The 22,057-nt window shown below is 36.3% G+C and overlaps 1 pseudogene; it reads right to left on the minus strand.

Moving 5' to 3' along the window:
- Positions 1 to 8,208: 8,208 nt before the first annotated feature.
- On the minus strand, positions 8,209 to 9,067 carry LOC114095980 (cofilin-1 pseudogene; annotated as a pseudogene).
- Positions 9,068 to 22,057: the final 12,990 nt, after the last annotated feature.

Raw genomic sequence — 22,057 nt, forward strand, 5'->3', positions numbered from 1 at the left:
TTCAAAGCTAGCTCTTATCTTTTTCTGTGTGTTTCTTTCTTTGGTATTTAAATATGGAAAACAGAAATAGGATAAATTGAAATTTATAAAAATTTTATATGTTTACATATCATTGTATTTTTCCACCAGGTAAAGAGTTCACTAACATAGATGAATGCTGGAAAATATTCAGCATGATCCAGCAAATCTCACTATCAGATATACTGGAAGAAAATAAAATCAGTATGACACAGACATTGACACTATCCTGTTCAATGCAGCATCATTCACAATAGACAAGATATAGAATCAACCATAACCGAATGAATGGCAAAAGAAAATGTGGTCTGTCTACACACAATTAAGTACTATGAAGCCAAAGAAAGAACTAAATCCTGTCCCTTGTGACAACATGGGAGAACCTGAAAGCATTTCATTAAGTGAAAAAAGTCAGGCACAGACAGACAAATGCCTCATGTTTTCACTGACATGTGGAATCTACCAAAGATTCACGCACAGAAACAGGAGAAAGGAGGTCACTGTGGCTAGGTGATGGCAATAGGTGTGTGGGGTTTGGAGGCGGCGGGGGGGGGGGAATCCAAGACATGTTGGTCAAAATACACTACATTCCAGTTAGGATGAGTGAGAGAGGGACACAGAGAGAGGAATGAAGGGAAGGAAGGAAGGAAGAAGTGTTTCCTAGTCTCAGGTGTTGATTGCCTCAGGACACAGGACCAAAAAGTGAAAGGACAAGAGAAAGAGAAACTATATAAACCATTAACAAACTAATTAGCACTAGAACAGCCAGAGTGTTCCCTAAGTCACATCTTCCACATTGAGAACCTGAGTAATAGCCTACTTGATGTTCTCTAAAATGCACTAGAAACCTCTAACTAAATGCCATTCATCAGAAGCTACTTTACCCAGAATGCTGTAATTTAAGATCTAGCCTATTGTTTTAACAAGAGTGTTCTCCTCCTGACTCTGATTCATCCATTTCTCTCCTTCACTACTACCACCCACCAACTCTCCTCAGGAAAGTTCTGCCTCTTATCTGCTTACTTTCCTGACCCTTCTCTCCTATCCCATTTTCCCCACAGAATAATCTTATGCTATTCAGATCAGGTCATGTCATCATCCTGCTCAAAACACTTCAATAGCTTCACAATATATATTATCAAGTTAATCCTCTCTATAAATCTTTTATCAAAAAACACTTGATTTTTCATAGTTCTATTCATGATATACATATATTTATTAAAAAAAATTATTGTTTGACCCTCCTGATTGAACAGGAGCTTCATGAAATTCAATCTCTCTCTCTCTCTCTCTCTCTCTCTCTCTCTCTCTCTCTCTCTGTGTGTGTGTGTGTGTGTGTGTGTGTTTTATTCACCATTTAATACCACACAGTGGACAATAAGTACTTTCTGAGTAAATAATTGAAAGAAAGATTGAGTGTTTTAATTACACACGCAAAGAGTCAAAAATTTCAGTGGAAATTTTGTTATAATTTTATTTTTATTGTCCATGTCATTTTTTTTACCTCTTCTCTGGACCTTCTTAAACTCTAGCCACACATCAAGTACCTGTGATCTATATAAATGCAATGTGCTTTCTGTACAAAAAAATATTTGAGTGGCAATAAAAACCACTGCCAATATAAAAGCTCACCCTCTAATTTGGATGTGCAATAAACGTGTTTAGTAGAAAAACTGAAAAGTCCATAAATTCTGAGGCTTCCTTTGAGGGGAAACTGTGAAGCATTTAGAGTAAGTGGTTTATAAAGTCAAGACCTGAAGAAACTTTCAGGTACACTCATAGAGTGAACCTTTTTTTCTAAATTGAATCTCGTGTTCCACAGTCCACAGAGAGCTGAGAGAAAAGGAATAAGGGAAATAAAACTTGAAGAAATAAAACTTAGAAAAGAGATATTTGGCTTGTGTATGCTAGCAGTAGAGCAATCACTTCCACTACTGATTTTGCTGATTTTTATCACCAAGACTTTTATAGTTTTTACATAAATATAATTTTAGGAAGTTGTTTCAAGATGTGTAACGAAGTGTGAATTATTATTGCATTCAATTGACCACGATCTGAATCCCCGTGCTTACTTGCATCAACTTAGACAGTCATGCCATTTGTAAAATATGGATGAAAACATCAATCTCAATGGGCTACTGATGAACTTAAATAAAATAAAATATGCAAAATCCCTTGCATAGTTTCTGGCACAGAAGTCATACTGAAAATTTTGTTTGTGGTGTTGTTTCTGTTTTTGACACAGATGTATGAGGACGATGGACTTCCAAACCATGGAGACTGTTCCCTCTCCTGCACACTCCAACCAAAGACAACAGGAAGAGCTGCAGCATTAACTTAATACACATTTTGTCACTCACCCACATTCTCAGGTAATTTAAGGACACAGAAAGTTAGGTATGTAAAAGAAAAATATCTATAACTAGAAATAATTAAGGTATAGGTGGAGAAATAATAAACAATGAAGAATTGGTATTAAAAGTCATGGGCCATAAATTCTAAAATTTTAAGTGCCATTAATAAAACATATGAAAGAAAACAAAGAGAACAGGAGCATCCACTTACACAACTTTATTGAGCACTTTCTGTCCACTGTGGACTGTGTTGGGAACTGCAAATGTGTACACAGATGTAAACCTGCCTTCACAAAGCTTGCAACTGAGATACGGGAAGAAATCATCAAAACATTTGTCATTTGATTCTCCTATCTTACTATGTCTAGTTCTTAACCGTTAACATGAAAAAACCATTGTCTAAGAAACCTTGTTTTGCTTGGCTGTAGCTCAGTGACAGAGCACTTGCCTGGCATGTGTGAGGCACTGGGTTCAATCCTCCACGCCACATAAAAATAAACAAAATAAAAGCATTGTGTCCATCTACAACTACAAAAAAAAAATTAAAAAGGAAAGCTTAGTGTTAGTCTTTGAATAGCTTCAGTATAAATATCTAAGTTATAAGTTAGTCATAGTGGGTTTTAAGTAATTCTTGGATCCTTTTGAAAAATTACTATGTTGTTGTTGGGTAAGAAATACTATATAATGTGAAGTTTGGATTTAATATCTGCAGATATGATTGATGTTTTACATCAAAAATATTTTTATATTTATAAAGAGTAATTTTTGTATTCACAGAGAACATATTTTATTTAATAAGTTAGAATTCTTTTGGCACACTATTAAATACAGAAACTCCTTTCAAAACAAAAAAAAGAACTGCCTTCTATTAGCCATTTAATATTCTTGGTTTCTGCTGTTATGTCTCTACTGTATCCTGAGTACGGTACAGTGTCCAGGGGTGCCCTGTAGATCTAAGGTGCATTCCTTCTGAGAGTGGGGACTGATTCCTGACCCCAGATACCAGTTATTAGTCTGATATACTTGCAACTACATTGAAAGTATGAAGAATGAAATCATGTCAAAACCCTATGTCAGTAGAGCTTCAAAGTTAATACTTAGAACTGACCCTCTTCCCAGCCACACAGAAGAGTGTGCCGTGTGTAAATCTGCCTTTACCTTGAATTGATTGCTACAGTATTGCTAATTGATTGCTACAGTATATTTGTATCTGTGGGACCTACTTTTTCCCCAGGTTTGAACTATACATAAACTTTACAATCTATAAAGTTTTTTTTTTATAAAATAGTCAACTTTGAAAATTGGCTAAATGAAACAATATTTATTTTTAAAAATAATAAAATGATTAAAATCAAGTGTATGGTATTATAAGTCACAATGATCAGTTGAGATGAATGTTGTTGAATAAATTCAAAGAAAACAAATAGAACCATGAACTCATGGAATAAAGAGAACTGAACTGGTGTTACATTGCATTGAAAACCAGGATCTGTGTGTTTCATTTTTAACAATGGCAAAGAGGTAGAGAACAGGGGGCTAAGAAGCATAAAATATGGTCTTAAACATTCAGGAGATCATGACAGACTGACTAGGCTGTAATATTAGGAATATCAGGAAGAGAAGCATATGCCTTACTTCAACTCTTGTGGAAACTTAGAGTGGGTAAATGAGCATGACAGACATTACAAGAAAAGAATTACTAAGAAAAGGGCAGAATGATACAAGGAGGAGAGAGAGAGAGAGAGAGAGAGAGAGAGAGAGAGAGAGAGAGAGAGAGAGAGAGCAGACTTGGTCTCCATGCTCCAGCCTGCCATGTTTTCCTCTGTCATTACACAATTTTCTCCAGCTGACAATCCTAGAAACTAAACAATATAATAATACGAGGAGTCTATCCTGAGAAGCTTCTGTCCTACTTATATGCCCAAGGTCATGGTATTTCCTAGAAAGGCTTTCTGGACAAACGACTAGTTCTGGAACAAGGGAAAAGAAAGTTGGAACCACATGAATCAAAAATAAGAACAGCATATGTCACACTGTCTTGGTCAAAATACGGGTTTGGATTTTGGGTTAATAAAGCATATAGCACACATTTGTTTATCTGTTTATCATTGGCATCCCTCAAAATGACACGTAAAAGTTGTTCTCTTAAACTATGAACTCCACAAAAACAAATTATAAGAGATAAACAAAACTTAGAAACTCTGTGTGAAGTAGATGAATATAAGAGTGGTATACTGATTAGCAGAGCAGAATGGCTGAAACTTACATATAGTGGATGCTATCATGTGCCATTCAAATCTTCCTTCTAGACCCAACTGCTGGGGGTATTGAGGATAGGTAGCCCTCAACTACCACACTGATTTGACCATATCTCAGGTGAGAAAATTGTGAAGTCCAAGAGCATACCACCTTCCCAGAGAGAAACACCCAATGACTAACAGACAGAGAGAGGAATCCACACTCAGTTCTGAAAGGTGCTCTAGCTACACCTGGGACAACTGGGTCTCCAATGGAGCTGGGCTGTAACCGAACTTCATTGGTTCTTTACTCCTCCTTCCTTCTCTCCCACAAGAAATATCAGAAGTATTCCCTAATATACTCCCTGCATAAATTCACTTGTGGAAGTTGAGGAAATAGATGATGATACATATGGAATTTTCATTTTGATGATTTGTCATCCAGAGGCAATAAGCACTCCAACACTAGGAGTAGATAAAACACACATGAACCTTGCCGTAAGGTACTAACGCGCAAGTTAAAACCCTCATGAGTGGTGAGTTTGAGTGGTGTTCCAGTTCAAGGTATTATATTAGCAGCTGCAATGTCTGGCAAGTGATAAACAGGGGGTGATTAGAAAGCAGTGAAACTGTATACTTGTTGACAAATACAAATGATGCTTTGGGGTGAAGAATATTACTGAGACTGAGAGTAATAAGTAGGCAATTAAAAACCAAGGGTGCCAATCAAAGGGCCTTCTTATAGTACTTCTTCACCTGATAAGCAGAGAAAGCTCAGGGGCAGGTGCAGCACTTCACATAAGACAAGAAAAGCTCCAACAAAGGATAGGTTCCCAAACCAAGACAAGTCTGCATGCCAAGACTGGGAAAGAATGGGACCTTGGCACATGAGATAGGAAAATGTGGATTGATGTGCACAAAACCTTGAATTCCAAGATTCAATTCAAGATTCTTGATTCCAAGATTCTGTGAGAGCAGCAGAAGTGGGTAGCAACTTTCTTTTAAAGTTTAGTGCTCCAGCCTTGCTTGAAGATGATGCAAAGCCTCAGCCCCTGGAAGAAAACGTGCAGCTCCACCAGCTGGTTTGCCCCCACCTATTCTTGTGATCACAGCTTAGTAAACAGCGTAGTGTCACATCACAAACAGTCAAAGGTTTGCTGCACCTGGTAAGGGAGAAATGAAACTTCAGGAATTAGCCAACATCTATGTTTAGGAGCCAGAGGCTACACACTAGCCTGGACTGTGTGTATGCTGGACTAAGAAACATAAGTTTAAGTAAAGGAGAGTTTATCTGTAAGGGGTACTTGCTCATAGGATTTAATACTCTTTTAAGGACTGTGGGTAATGGTGAATTAAATGCAAGACGGTTTCAAGAAGCATGCAAGAAAGCCCGGCTAGAGTAAGAGGGAAATGCCACAATTGTACTGGTAGAGAAGAGCAAAATGTGATCAAATTGTTGTACATCCTGATTGTGGGTGGTGGTCACACAACTCAATCTACATGTGAAAGATTATAGAATTATATATGAAATAATTAATTTTATAGTATATCATTTAAAATTGCCACATCTAATATACAGTCTGTTCACAGATGAGCAAACTCAGGAATTGAAAACATATGGCAAGATGCTCCATGACGGTAGTCATGAGAGAAATGCAGATCCAAATCATGAAAAAGCACAAATTCATTCCCGTCAAATTGACACTAATTAAATCAGTGGCAAAATCAAGTATTGCTTTTTCCTCATCCTTCTAATGATAAAACACTGAAATGTCCCAGAGTTTAGTCATTAGATTTGTTCTAGTCTCTGCCTAAATCATTCTCTAAGTAATCATAACCAGTCCCTTTGTGACATTTCAAGTTTTGACTTTCTTCATTATGGAATTTCTATATGAAATTAATTTTCATTTTCAAATTAGTGTGTGTTTGTGTGTGTGTGTGTCTACTTGATTACTGAGATCTTTGTGTCTCCCCCTCTTAAATTCTACATTGGAGGTGGGTGTCTTGCTCCTCTGATCTTTGTCACAGACATTAAATTCCATATATACTGTAATGACTCACATATTTCTATTCTTATTTCCCTAAACCCCAGGTTCTTATATTCAACTATAAGATTGACATTCCATTTAACTCTCACATCACCAAATTTAACATTCAAAATTGACTCTTCATCTCCCTCCCACCAACTGGCACCAGTGTCTGCCATTTCCACCCACCAGTGCTCTGGACCTGTTCCAGGAGTGGTGGGACTTGCTTAAGACACCTGGGCGTTGTCCATAGTGTGAGGTTGCATGATCACATCTGCATATCCACCCTTCTCCCTCTCTCAACCTGGGCATCATCTGTCAGCAAGAGCAGTTGCTCTGGGTCTCTTACCTCCTTCAAATACAGGGTCTTCAATTCCAGCAACATCTGCCCACTTTTCTATGCTCAGTGATTACCCGTGACAACTTCTCTATCATCTTATATTTATTTTTCTCAAAATTTAGAGACTTAGAAAGTACCTCTGTCCCAAATGGCAGTAATTTGGGCCCATATTATAGTGCATGTTGCCATAATAATACTCTCATGGCATATACTTGAACACTAAAGTGCATTTTATTTTCAGCCATTTTGATACAATTTATTAAAATGGTTAAAATGTATCAATGTTCTAACACATATAACTATATGAAATCTAAAAATTATATTGGACCAGACACATTAGGAAAAATACTACTTTTAAAGGGTTATAATCCTGATTATGAAGATGAATTGATTAATATAATTACCTTTTAATTTAATTTTTTTTGTACCTGGTTAACCCAGGGGCAGTTAACCACTAAGTAACATTCCCAGCCCCTTTGTTAAAAATAATTCTTTTATTTTGAGACAGGGTCTCATTAAGTCACTCAGGGCCTTGCTAAGTTACTAAGGCTAGCTTTGAACTCACAGTCCTCCTGCCTCAGCCATCCTAAATCACTGGGATTACAGGCATATGCCACCACACCCAGCCTTGATTCTTAGTGAAGCAGCAAGTGCCTTGATTTTGAAACACCCCCTCCTCATGTCAATCATGAGTGACTTCACACTGTATCCATACATACCATGGACTTTTTTTTAATGGAAAGTCCCTTACTGGTCCTGTCTCCATGAGTGGTCAAGACCAGGAGAAAGGGGAGGAAAGCAGCTGACCCAGGGAAGGATCAACACCACGATATTCCATTTATACACAGAACCAAACAGACCAGCACAGAGTCTGGTAATAAATAAAATGCAGCTAGAAGTTGACAGCATGGGATGGGGGTGGAGCATGTGGGGAGCAGGCGTATCCTTGAAAAAAAGACAGCAACCCAGGCCCAAAATGGGTTCCTGGGAAGGATTTGGTCTGCTTCAACCGAAGAGGAATCACAGTGAATCAAAAGCAGTTTGGGAAGGCCAGAACCACGAGGGATAGAGAGAGGAGGAAGATCTGGTGGAAGGGGGCTGTTTAGCAACTGGGCTGAAGGAATTACCCTTCCCATTGAGACTTTCCCAAATCCTCTGGTCTGGCAGGAAGGGATCAGCCTATAACCCCCCCAGGGGAAGTTTGGGACAGCCAGATGCTCCAGGCAGGAGGCTCATAAAGGCTTGTCCTCCAGGGAAATGACAGCTCTATCCACCCCCAGCTTCTCTGCCAGGGTGCAGCATCCTTGACCTCCTCTTGACGTCTGCGTGGAATTCATACTTCTTCTTGATGGAATCCTTGGAACTAGCATAGATCATTTTGCTGGTAAAGGATGAGGACTCCGGGGCCCAGAAGATAAAACACCAGGTGCTCTTTGTGCTCTCCTTGGTCTCCTAGATAGTATCATAGAGGCCATCTTTGTCTGGCAGCATCTTGACAACGGTGGCATAGGTAGGGGTCATCCAGTCTGGCCCACACCACCCCCACCAGCATCTCCTGGCCCTCCTTCAGGGTAGCAGTGTTCTTGCCCTCACTCAGGCAGAAGAACACAGCCTTCTCGCTCTTCCTCACTCCCTCAGCTGTCAATGACTTACACACCTTCATGTCACTGAACACTTTGATGACACTATCAGAGCCACCTCAGAGGTCATGTGTTTGGAAGTGGAAGGGAGACAGCAAGGAGAGCCACAGAAGATGACAGCCACCACAGCTGCTGCCAGGATCCTACTGGAAAGCGATTTTTTTTTAAGAAAATGAAATTTAGCAACATTATTAGACTCTGATGCCACATCCCTGCATGAGTTATTATTATTTTTTTTTGTAATGTTATCATTTTACTTGCAGGGCTGAGGCTAGAGAACACCTAATGATTGACAGATTCACCCAAAATAAATCCACTGTGTGATTGGTTCCTCTGGTGTTGTGTTGTGAGAAAATGAAATGAATTAAAAATTATTTCAACTAATGTTTTGGACCCACAACATTATCTGCAGCTGAGCAGGGATGGTTTTACTTTGGATAACAGGTGGCATTGTGCTTCAACAACCTTGTACTCACATGAAAAAAGTGTTTTTTTTTCTTTCAAAGTGTATTTGCTGTTAGAGTCTTCCATATAGTATAAACACCTTCATCTTCTCCTTGTTCATTCACTCTTTCACATTCTCAAGTTTATACTCCTCAAAACTCTAGAAAAATTTTCTTTTTAACATTCTTTGTCTTATTTTCCACTTATGCTCATTGAGAATTTTTCTTGTCTCATCTAGAAGCTATCACAAAAGCAAGGATGATTGGCTAACAAAATTTAAAACTATATCAACTGTTCCAAGAAAGATATAGATTTATTTAATGTAAATAAGTTATACAGCCACATAGAGCAGCAGAAAAATATATCCCTTAAAATTGGATAGGTAAGCTGTCAACAACCTACAAAGCTCTCAGTTGTCAAGTTTGCCATTTGCCAGTATTAAAAATTTCCTCAGGGCCTTTGTGAAACTACTAAATTCTTTTCCATAGGTCAGATTCCACAAAATAGTCAGTAATCTCTTTCAATTTATGTTCTTGGCATTTCTGTATCATTCATGAAAATTGGTGCCTGGGGGTAAGAAAAAAACAGCTTAGAATTCTGCAGACATAACACCATCCATCCCAAGCAAATTGCTAATTCAAAACACTTAAAATGTAAACGTGATTGCAGAATACTAGCAGCACCTGAAACGCTTAAGGGCTTCCTGGTATGTTATAACCCGTGCATTATTGGTTGCTAAAGCTTTGGCTATTGATAATGTCAAGACCTATTCATTTAATTCAAAATACTTTACTATGGTCTTCCTACATCTCACGAAATACTTAAACCCATCCATCCATCCATCCATCCATCCATTTATTTATTTATTTAACTTCAGACTTGGCAGCACTAATGGCTTCCTTGACCTGCAATTCCATTTGTATGCTCTTAATCTTTCTTTTTTTCTTTTTTTCAAACTGCTAAGACAATTCATCCAAAAATTCAATTACTTTCATGAATATGCCAGATAACCTTGCCAGGAATTATGAATAGAAAAACAATAAAATCACAAAACATCAATTATTTTTGCAGGGATTATTAGTGAGGAGGAAGATACAGATACAGACATTAAAACCTGAAGAAATATTTGAAACTTCAAAGAAAAAGGACTCACTAAGCACTGAGCAAAGCTAGGGACAAAATATTCATGCTATTAATTACCATTATCTGTTTTTGTTCCTAAATTTATGGAACTAAGAAATTTTTCTAAAACCATGATAAGAAATAACTTATACACAAAGAAAAATAAAAACTAGATTGACCATCACACGACTCATCCGTTAAAATGCTAGAACATATCTCAAGTAGACAAACTGTTAATGCAAAATCTCCCTTTGGCTTGAGCTATTATTCATGTGCAAGGTCATTCTGTGAAATACTCAAGGATGCAAAAGGTCCTCATTTGTCTAATAAATAAAAAGTAGTCAATGAAATATTGTGGAAAAAGCAAATTAATAAAATATTGATCTAAGCAACAAAAATGTAAGATTTTTAAAAATTAGAAAGCCAGTGAAATTAGAAAAAGTAATTTAAAATCTTATAATTCTATTTAAAATTATTCTAAACAAAATTTAATTATTTTAAAATGTAAATCTTAGAGGAAGCTTATGCTATTCAAGAATGAGGGCTGGGGATGTAGCTCAGTGGCAGAGCGCTTACCACCTAGCATGTGTAAGGAACTGGGTTCAATCCTCAGCACCACATAAAAAATAAAAAAATAAAAAAAAAGAGCATCCTGTCTATCTACAACTACAAAAATTTTTAAATGAAATTAATTATACCCCCTTCATAGGAACAAAAACAAAAACAAAAAACAAAAAATCAGACTTTTGGGATGGTACTAGAAGATCTCAGAAATGACTATCTCCCAAATTAACAGGTGAAATACAACTCCAAAAGAGAACATGTGGAATGTTGCCTTTGAATCATCTTTTTAAAAAACCCCTGTTCCTGCTGATGGGCAGAATCATAGCCTTTGGGACGTAGTCCCTGGTGTTTCTCCTTTGCTAGCAAAACAATAAATCTTTTTCCTCTCCACCCCCCCCAAAAAAATGATAATAATAATATTGAGCTCACAACTAACTCCTAGAACTTTTAAACAAATTAAGCTATTTGATATATGCAAACAGCTTAGATCTATAAATGACACATAGTAAACGAAGTAAACCATGATGGTTAAATGACATAACTCTTTACTAAGCCTGGTTATATGAATAAATTCAGATAAGAAGTGAAAATAAGAAAGAGCATTTTAAAATTTTATCATAAGAAGAAACCCAAAATGTCTAATCACAGTTGAGCCTTAATCTAACCCAGACTTGTTCCTATCCTTAGACAATGTCCCATATTAAGCCTTAATTTAACAATCACAATGCACTCCACACTACTCTGAAATAACATTGCTTCCTTCTGGACAAAGGAAGTCACGCAGAAATCACCACACTGAAACTTGCCTGATTTACTGCACAAAATACTTCTTTGTATGTCAATCTTTTTTATTTTTTCCTTTATTCAAAAAAAGAAGTAACTCTGCTGCTGTGAAAATAATTTCAATAATCAGGATATTATTTTACCAACTGTCCTTTTAATACTTCTGTTTCTATATTTGAATCCTTTAATTAGCTTTTCAAATGTAAAGTCTTAATGATTTAAAATAATAACAATTAAAAACGAAGTACATGTATGAAGACTTGAATTGGGTGGGTGTCAACATACTTTATATACAAACAGAGATATGAAAATTTTGGGCATATATGTGTGTTAAGAATTGTAACGCAAAAAAACAAAGTATATGTATAAAGGCATAAATTGGCGTGAACATACTTTATATAGAGAGATATGAAAAATTGTGCTCTATATGTGTAATAAGAATTGTAATGCATTCCACTGCTGTTGTGTATTTTAAAAAAATAAAATCAGTAAAATATTTTAAAAAACAATAATTGAGGGAAAAAAAAGAAACTTAGGCCTCTTCCATGATACTTATCTTCTCCCATTCACAGTGTAAGTCCCCAAAAATACTATTTGGGACAATATTAGGAGGGGTCAATAAGAATAATTTCTTATAACACAAAGGTCAGAACAAATTTTAAATACCAAGAATTTGCTAACCAAGAATCAAAATATCCCTGTTATTAACAATAAATACCACATTGGAAGTGTTAATGTTAAAAACTAAACAAATTTTGAAAAATCTATTTATACCCCCAATCATAGGCAAAACTTCTACAGTACAGGAACATTGTACGAAGAGGGCCTAGGGAAAACTTAAAAAAACCTAAACATGCCTATAACATTCATTAAATATTCACAAAGAGAATACTAGGTCCAGTATATTTTGTCAAAGTGTCAAAGAGATTAGTATTAAATTGGTTCTCAAATTAGACAATCACCTAAAGATTTTTGAATTTTCATTACTGGGCCATTCTATTTTCCTGCTCTTATAAATAAAGGTAAGGTTACATTTTTAATTCATTTAAAAATCAACTTTATGAAAGAATAATTTAGTAAAATGTACCAATTTTAAAATATATGGGCCAATGATTTTTGAAAATTTTACAAACCATGAAAATATCTTTGCAAAATATAGAATGTATGCACCCCAAAAGCTCCCTGGAGCCACAGTGTAGTCAATCCCAACCCATCCCCAGCCTAAAGATGCTAAGATTGCCATGAAGCAAATATTATGCCAATGTAAGTTATACAAATCATTGAGCATTATAGAGTTGAAAAATCATTGACACAATAATAACAGTAGAGAAGCATCACAATACTAAACCAAAATCCGCAGTATATGAAAATATATTTTATCAAAGCCAAACAGCATTATTTCCATATGTGTAACTATGTTTAACATATGTGTGTGTGTCTTTGTGTATGCATGCCTTTGGGTATGTGTACCTGTTATTATACAATGAAAAGCGGCCACTTTTTATAGAATTGCAAAATATTTTAACATATGAGAAGAAAGCCTAAAATTATGAAGGAAAAGAGACAATGAAATACTATTTTGATCTATGAAATTAATAATGTGAAAAAGAATGACATATCCACAGCCAGATAGATGCATATTAACATACATTCTCAAATACTACTAACAGGAATGTGCAAATTTAAGCAGGCAATTTGACAAAATGTAGCAGATGCCTTAGAACAGATGTATTCTGCACTTCCATTTCTAGAAATACACCCCAGAGAAATCATCTAATGAGAGTGCAAAGGCACAGGTTAAATATATTCATCAAAGAACTATTCACAAGAATAAAAGGAAAAAGAAAATATTTCACTTGCTACCATTTCAAATTTTGCTAATATATATGAAATAATGTCATGAAATCAGTGCAAATTACATTGAGGTTCAGCATTTATTAACATGGAAAATAAGAAGGGTATGTTTCTAAATCATGGAAGTGGTTTTCTATGGAATCTGTTTATCATGTAATAGCATACTCATAACAAAATACATTAAAATGCCTAAGAAAGCTGAGAGAATAAACTGTAGTCATTTCTGCATTGGCATTAATAATTTTAATTTTTGTTTTATTGTTTTCTAAACATACATTTTACAATCAACACAATTATGAAGCAAAATTAATTAGAATTATAAGAAAATAAGTAGTTTGATTTATGAGGTGTCTTACTCTAATCAGCCCACAATTTTGTATTTTTCTTTTGACAATGCCTAACATGAGTCACCATTTTCCTCTCAGTCTTGTTCCACAATTATAATTCTGAATTTTTATTTACTTGATGTCAAAGGTTGTGTAATTTAAATAGCATTTAAATAACACACCGTGGAAAATTAACATAATATCAACAAGTGTCTTTTATAGGTGTAAACTAGTAAGAAGAAGAATATAAAAACAAACATCTATTTTAAATGATTAGAAGAAAACTTTATACAAAATATACTGAACAGAGTTTATTTTAGCAAAAAAACAAATCATTTATTAGGTAGCACCCAAGCAGAAAAGGTTTAGAGAGCTCTGTTCCTCCATGTGAGCAGCTGAATGCACAGGGAGAGAACACTGAAATTTAAACTAGAGTTGTCTAACTGGATACAGCTAGATGCTTGCCTTGTGTGGACATGATCCAATCAGTTAACTGTTGTAGCTGGCTGTGTTGTGGCTATCTCTTTAGGAAGTACACACTGCTTGTCAGATTTTGGTTTCTTTGCATACTAATTTGGGGTGCAGTTCTTCCCAATTTAATTTAGCTAAGTGAATAAGAGCCTGACCTAGCTGTGAGCACTTCAAATCCTCAAAATAATATTTTAAGATAGGCACTTTTGTTATCCCTGTTGGAAAAACAACAAAATTAATGCACAAAAGTCATTAAAGTGTTGGAGTTAATCATCTAGTATGAGAAAGATCTGAGAGTTGAACATGGGCAGTCTAGCTTATCTCTTTGCTCCTAACCAGTCTGTATTCCACTGCTTATTGTTATTAATAAACATTCCATTTGTGTATATTTATTTTATAAATTCATTATAGTATCTACAGAAATAAGAGACACATTTCCTGCTATCTTGAAAATGTATTCAATCACTTTCATATTGAGGCTATATAGTCATAATTACCATAAAGGAATTTCTCAAATACATAGAGTATAATTTTAATCTGCTTGGAAATGTTCTTTCCCTCTCCTACAAATGTATGCATATGGCAGGCTTCCTTTTGCTCCCCACAAAGAAGTTAATGAACATCTCTGGCCTCAAGAAATAACACAATAACCAACCAAGCATACATTTAAACATCCACAGAAACATGAAAGAAAAAATGGCAACATTGGCATATAGATACCAAGGCTTTGTGATACAATTCCATAAGAACATTTCATATTTAACAACTTGTATAAAGTAATAGAAGTAAAAAGTTAATTTTTTTTCAGTATTAACTGAGAAAGTTATAAATATAGGAGCATCCAGTTCTTGGCTTGCTTATCAATCTTCATCCTCATGGGTTTCCTGAGGGATTTACATTCAAGTAAGATAAGTAGACATCAAAGCACAAAAATATCATTAGTTGGAATCATGTCTGGAAGTACAATTTTGCTCTGTATTTTGAACCAAAATCTTAATTGAGATCTTTCCTTCCCATTCCAACCCCACATCATCATTAACAGGCTCAGATGGCCATGCAAAACAAGGAAGTCATAGGGCAAGAGTAAGAGAGATGACCCACCAATCAGTCTACCAAGGACCAGGCCACTTTACCCAACCTGTTGGAAAGATGTGACAAAGTAATAAGGAACAAAGTAATAAGGTCCATTCTGCTGCACGGACCTTTCGATCCACAGGGACACTGGAATATTTGACACAAGCAAAATTCTTAGGTCCTGTGTCATAGACCAGAATCCCTCTGAGTCAGCAGAAGGAAGAACAATAAAGTACTTGGCACTACTGTTGGGCAGAGATACTTTCTCCTTTAGAAAAATTTCGTAGTGCAAAATTATCAGGAAATAAATTACCAACATTTCCCCTTGCTCTGTTTCTTCTCTTCCCTTATCCCTGAGGCTCAGTCTGCTCTCATAGCAAAGCCTCTTCTATTTATACTCTCATCCAAGCCTCTGTCAACGTAATGAAGACTATATTCATACTGTCATCTTCTAATTTTTTTTCCATTGTCAATGCCTACAATGAATTTCTGACTCACGTTCAGATTTCTTTCACCCCTTGCTTCTTCCTTCTGCTGAAGTTCAGCCCACGTTTCTCTACCTCCTGTCACCTGCCAGTGGTGAGTTGGAGGTAAGATTCAAAAGAAAATTATAAGAAGGGAAGGGAAACAGTGAAGGTGGTCTTTGAGGTACACTTAGGAATAACAGAATGAGTTATTCCTGCAAGTGTTTCACTTCCAGGAGTAGCTCCTGATGGGAAGGGCTTATTGCAAAGTGCAGAGAGAATGGAAACAAGAGAAGAATTCAGGAAGGTTTATTGAAAAGTTTCTTTTATAGTTATTTTTAAAATTTTATGAGTGTAGCCAACTGGAACAGCCAGACCACCACTCTTGAAGTTTGCTTCAACAAGTCCTCATAAGAAGTGATTAGAGGGGCTGGGGATGTGGCTCAAGCGGTGGCGCGCTCGCCTGGCATGCGTGCGGCCCAGGTTCTATCCTCCTCAGCACCACATACCAAGGGAGATGTTGTGTCTGCCGAAGACTGAAAAATAAATATTGAAAAGTTCTCTCTCTCTCAAAAAAAAAAAAGTGAGTAGAGATGTATGTCCTACGTAGCAGTTTTATGGTATTTTAGTATAGTGTTTGTATACATGAATATGTATGCATATATTTATTTATTCAATGTGGCACCTCAAACAATTTTAAAATGTAAAACAAAGAATATAGAAAAAACAAAATTCACTATGTGTTCTAGTTTAGATATTACACGTCCCCCAAAAGCTCATGTATAAGACAATGCAAGAAGGTTTAGAAGTGAGATGATTGAGTTATGAAAACCTTAACCTAATTAATGCATTAATCCCCTGGTAGGGATTAACTTGATGGTAACTGTTGGCAGGCAGGGTATGGTTAGAGGAAGTGGGTCATTTGGGGTATATATTTTGTCCTTGTTCAATGGAGTTCCCTCTCTCTCTCTCTCCCCCTCCCTGCTTCTTGTTGACAAAGTCCTGACATGCTTTCCTCCCCAAATCCTTATACCCTGATGTTCTGCCTCACCTTGAGCCCAGAGCAATGGAGTTGGCCGTTTATGGATTGAAGTCTCTAAAACCATGAGCCCCAAATAAACTCTTCCTCCCCTAAAATTGTTCTTGTTAGGTCTTTTGGTCACAGTGATGGAAAAGCTGGTTAAAACACTAAGTGAATTTGTATCTTTAAAAGTATGTCTTGAAACCAAAGAGCCATATAGAGAACATGCTTAACCATGCTTTAATCATGGCCTATTAAGCATAGACCATGGCAGCTCTGTTTTGCTATTCCCTAGAAAACTTAGGTAATTAAGACATTAACCAGTTTAACAAAATGTGTACCTAAGATAAGCTTATTAGAAAATGATCACTCTTTTAACTGCATACAACTATTGGGATGATATAGTTTACAAGTATAAAGATTTAAGGACTTTTAGCAAGTGTGTGAATTTTTATGCTAATTTTCCTATATTCACAGAATGATAAACTAAATGGTGGTTATATGACACATACCAGTAGTAATTTTAAATTACCCCCTTTAATTTACACCAAACTTTAGAGTTATTCTATAGAGATTCTAAAACTGACATAGAATTAGTCTATTTATCTCAATATCTACTGATAATCTTGAAGCAAATAATATTTAACTCTTACAGACAGGTTACTATGTTCTAGGCATTGCATTCATAACTTGCATCCAAACAGATACTCCAGAATCAGATTTTATTGCTATCTATGATAGAGGAAATAGGATTCTGCAAAGTTAAGTGATTTGCTTGAAGGGACCATGCTGAGATTTCACAAACCCCAGAGACTAGCCTCTTAATCATTGCCTTGTGTGAGCAGACTCTCTAATGATTCTGGATGACGGATACAGAGGAGGTGAATTGCAGGGGACCATCTTTCTAGAGATATCAATTTTTCTTCATATTACATAGTTTGGAATTCGGCCTAAAATATTTAACAGTCACCATTATTTTGTGCATTCTTTATACCCAGATGACTACTTCTGTATTGCCTAACAACCCAGAGCCCTTGCACAGAAATTCCTCTTCCTCTCCCTTTCTCTCTCTCTCTCTCTCCCTCCCTCCCTCCCTTCCGCCCTCTCATTTCTCAATTCCACTAATACTCAAGTGTACCATGAAGAATGTCTTAAGGCACATGTGGCAAATGAGCCAATATTGATGATTGTTAAAGCCACAGTCCTCAAGAACAGCCAGGGGGAGACATCTCATAGAATCGTACAAATTAGTGTTTCTGACCACTGGGAAACTATTTTTAGTTGAGACTCAAATAAAAAAGCCATTCTTCACACCAGAATTAGTCAAAAATCACTCCTACATTATGATAATATCAAGAGCACAGTCCTTAAGAAAGAACATTGGTCAAAGGCACAACAGAAAGAGAAAGGGAATCAAGTGAGCTATGAAGTTAAAAGAAGGGGAAAATAAGAACAACCCACCTTCTTTCCCCAAGGTAAATGGATGAATGTGGCACAACCAACATGTTACCAAATAAAATACACAAGGAATTCACAGATGAGAACACAGACAAGATGGATCATAAGAGTAAAAATTTTCTCAGTCTCAGTGGTAATCAGGGGAGGAGGGTCTGATAGAAACATGGATTATAGCTAGATCAAGAATACCATTTTGTTTGACCTCCTTTTCTCTCAGCCAATTAGCTCTCTTGCCTTGAGGAATAATTATACTGCTTATTCATCTTGCTCTTTCTTTTTGTGCTGTTGCATTTTTTCAAAAATCTGGTAGTCTTTGAGCATCAGTCATGTTTACAAATAAAGTCCTTGATTGCTGAAAAATGATAGGTTGGACCACTTTAGTTTCTGGATTAGCCTTTATCCTGTTGTCCTGAGTTGGAAGGCTAATACAAACTCTGTGTATGGAAAAGGGAAAGCTTAGCTCTAAAGGGCCTACACCAGACTTTATATGTATTATTTGAAAAAGATGGAAAGCCATGGCCCTTCAGATTGAGGAAAGAAGGAAAGACTGTGTATATTTGAAATAGTCATTAACCACTGACAGCCTCAGGGAGGAAGAGGCACCTTGGACAGAGCAGCACCCTTGGAAATCTCCAGTGAACACTCAGTAGAGTCACCCACTCAGATTCTCAAGTATTTGATGGATGTATCAGGGCTGAAGAGCAGAAGTGGTCATGACACCACGGCTTCCACAAGGTCAGCCAATGTGTCCCTCAATTCCACCTGCATTTAATAGTCAGTTCCTCACAGTGGAGAAACCACAGGGATCAGTTAGTCTTGCATCCCAGGGAATTTACAAGACAACCGTCAGTGGGACAAGTCCGGTCTCCACTGTGGCAGTTGATCTGAAGTTCACAAGTGAGAATGGTTCTCTTCTTTTACCACCCATTCTTTATTTCCCTCACTCTTTGCTGCCACCTCTCTTGGCACAGAGGTCTGACTCCCTGTGCACTAGGCTAATCTCTGGCTGTGACCGGGAAACTCCTCATTAAGTAAAGAATCAAAGTAGGACCAAATGTGTCACCTGAACATTAAGCATGACCTTGCCTGTTTCTGTTGTGAAATAAAAATAGTACTTTCACCTGCCAATCATTGTCAATGATCCAGTGAGTATAGTGACTCCTTTTCTCTACTTGAGGAGCTCAAAGTTACCAGGTGGGAGTCAGAGCTTCAAGTTTGGTGGAACTCTTACTCAGTATCCAAGCAGAAACCTTCTGAGTTGACCCATCCATAAATCAAGATGGTGATATTTTATGTCCTCCCTCTGCATGGCCTTAGATGTGGATTGAGGGAGAGATGACTATCATGACAGGGACATAATCTGGTGTTGCTGGCACCCACTCCCAGTTGTGTGCTCTCTGCTGTGGGACACACTTCATGACTTAGCAGACAGTTGTATAGCTCTCTATTCTGGGTATTTCACTTCCTGTGCTCAGAAACCCAATCTCCGCCAGAGCCCAGTACTATACAACCACATAGGAATAAAAATCAGTTTTTTTTATAAATTGATAACAAGTTTTCCCACCTCCAGAACTAAGAGATCTATGCTGTTACACTATGATTCTATTGAAACTGGCCATAAATTCCAGGTCACAGATTTTCTCATTACAGTTATATCTAATGCCATAGGATGTGCGGCACTGCATAGATCAAACTGCAGGACACCTTGTACCACAGCCTGAATCTGCTGCAGAGCCCCTTCCAGCTCTGGGACCCATCAAAGACGAAGTCATCTGTGTTATTTAGAAAGTAGATCAGACAGGTAATCAAAAGTGTGGAATATGCTGTATTCAGTACTTTAAGACACCTACCGATTTTTATATTTGAATTGCTTTGTTAATGGTGGGAATAGTGAGAGTCAATAATGATCCCCTACATTTGGAAGACAGAACCTTGGCATGTCCCAAACAACTGAATCCCTGAAATGCTTACTGAATGTGAGTCATTTGTGTCTCATACTCCAAGAGCACCCATGCTTTACTAACATACTTGCTACTCCTTGTTCATCTTTTCTGATAATCTGATGGGCTTAGTGAGGTGTATGATTCAGATCCATGTCCACCATATTATGATAGAAAGTGAGAGAGCTGAAAGTGAGAGTCATAAATATGTACCATTGTTTATTCTACTGAATGAAGTTATGTAGGTGGAAATTTGATGATGTATGGTGTCTAAATCCACTCCAGAAACTATTGCCACCATGAAGAGAATGAACAAATCCTTTAACTTCAATGGCTTTCTCAGTCCCCTCTATAATTCTTCATTCTGTACTTGCCCGAGTTCAAGGCAGCCATTTCTATAATTTCTGACACTGTGGATTAGTTTCACTTTTATAATTTTACAGTTTCTATTCCTTTTTGGATTACTTCTTGTACTCAACATAGTTATTGTGAGATTCATTTGCATTGTTTATTTGTCGATATTTCATTTCTTACTTTTATAATTTTCTTTCTTCATTTATTATTATAAATTTTTCTGAGTGGCCTTTCATCACATGGAGATATCACAAATTTCCTCTCACTGATGGACATTTTGGTTGTTTCCAGTTATTGGTTATTATAACTATAGCTAGTTATATGTGGACATACAAATACAAATTTTTGTTCTATGGATAAAAACTTTCCTTTCCTATGTAAATTTGTAGGAATGGAATAGTTGAATATTTAACCTTTTGAGAAGTTGCCAAATTATATCAAGTTGGTTATCATTTTACCTTGTTAAAAGCACTGTATAAGAACAAATTGCACCACATCATCCACTTGATATTGATAAACCTTTTAATTTTAGTCTTTTACTGGGAGAGTAATGGTATTTAAATGCCTAGTGATTAATGAAGCTCAACATTTTTTCAGCTTTTATATAGATAGCTAAATTGATTCTCTCTCTTTCTCTCTCTCTGTCTCTCTGTCTCTCTCTCTCTCTCTCTCTCTCTATATATATATATATATATATATATATATATACACACACACACACATATATATACACATATATATTTTTCTTTATATATATGGATATATACATATATATAAAAACCCTTAGATATATAATTTTGTTTAGTGAAATACCTGTTCTAGTTCAGATATGAGGTGTCACCCAATAAGTTCATATGATAGATGAAACAAAAATATTCACAGGTGAAATGACTAGATTATGAAAGCTATAATCTAACCAGTAGATTAGCCCATTTAATGGATTGATAATTTGAGTGGAATATTGGTGGTAACTATAGGAAGGCAGGGCATGGCCAGAGGAAGTAGGTTTGGGAGCACACCCTTGGGATTATATTTTGTCCCTTGCTGCTTGCTTTCTCTTTGTTTCCTGGCCATCATAAGCTAAGCAGCTTTTCTCTACCACACCTTTCCACCATGATGTCCTGCCTCATCTCGGGCCCAGAGCAATGAAGTGAGCCAATCACAAACTGAACCTGTGAAACCAGTGATCCTGAAATAAGCTTTTCCTCTTCTAGGTTGTTCTTGTCAGGTATTTTGCTCACAGCAATGAAAAGCTAATACAACTTCCAAATCTTTTGCCCATTTTAATTGGATGGGTTTTTATTATTAAATTATCATAATTTTTATATATTCTATAAACAATTCATTTGTTGGTTATATATTTTTCAAATATGTTTTTTATGTATCTAGTTTGGATGAAGTCCCATATATTGACTTTTCAAATAGTTTGCATCATGTTCCACAAGTCTTTACCAAACTTTAAAAATTTTTCTCTTGTTATCTCTTAAAAATATGATATTTTTAGTCATCATTTTTATGACAGTGATACACTTGGAGCAACGTTTATAATTTATGGTTTGAGGTAAA

The sequence above is a fragment of the Marmota flaviventris genome, chromosome 6, assembly GCF_047511675.1.
Source record: "Marmota flaviventris isolate mMarFla1 chromosome 6, mMarFla1.hap1, whole genome shotgun sequence".
NCBI classification, from domain to species: Eukaryota; Metazoa; Chordata; class Mammalia; order Rodentia; family Sciuridae; genus Marmota; species Marmota flaviventris.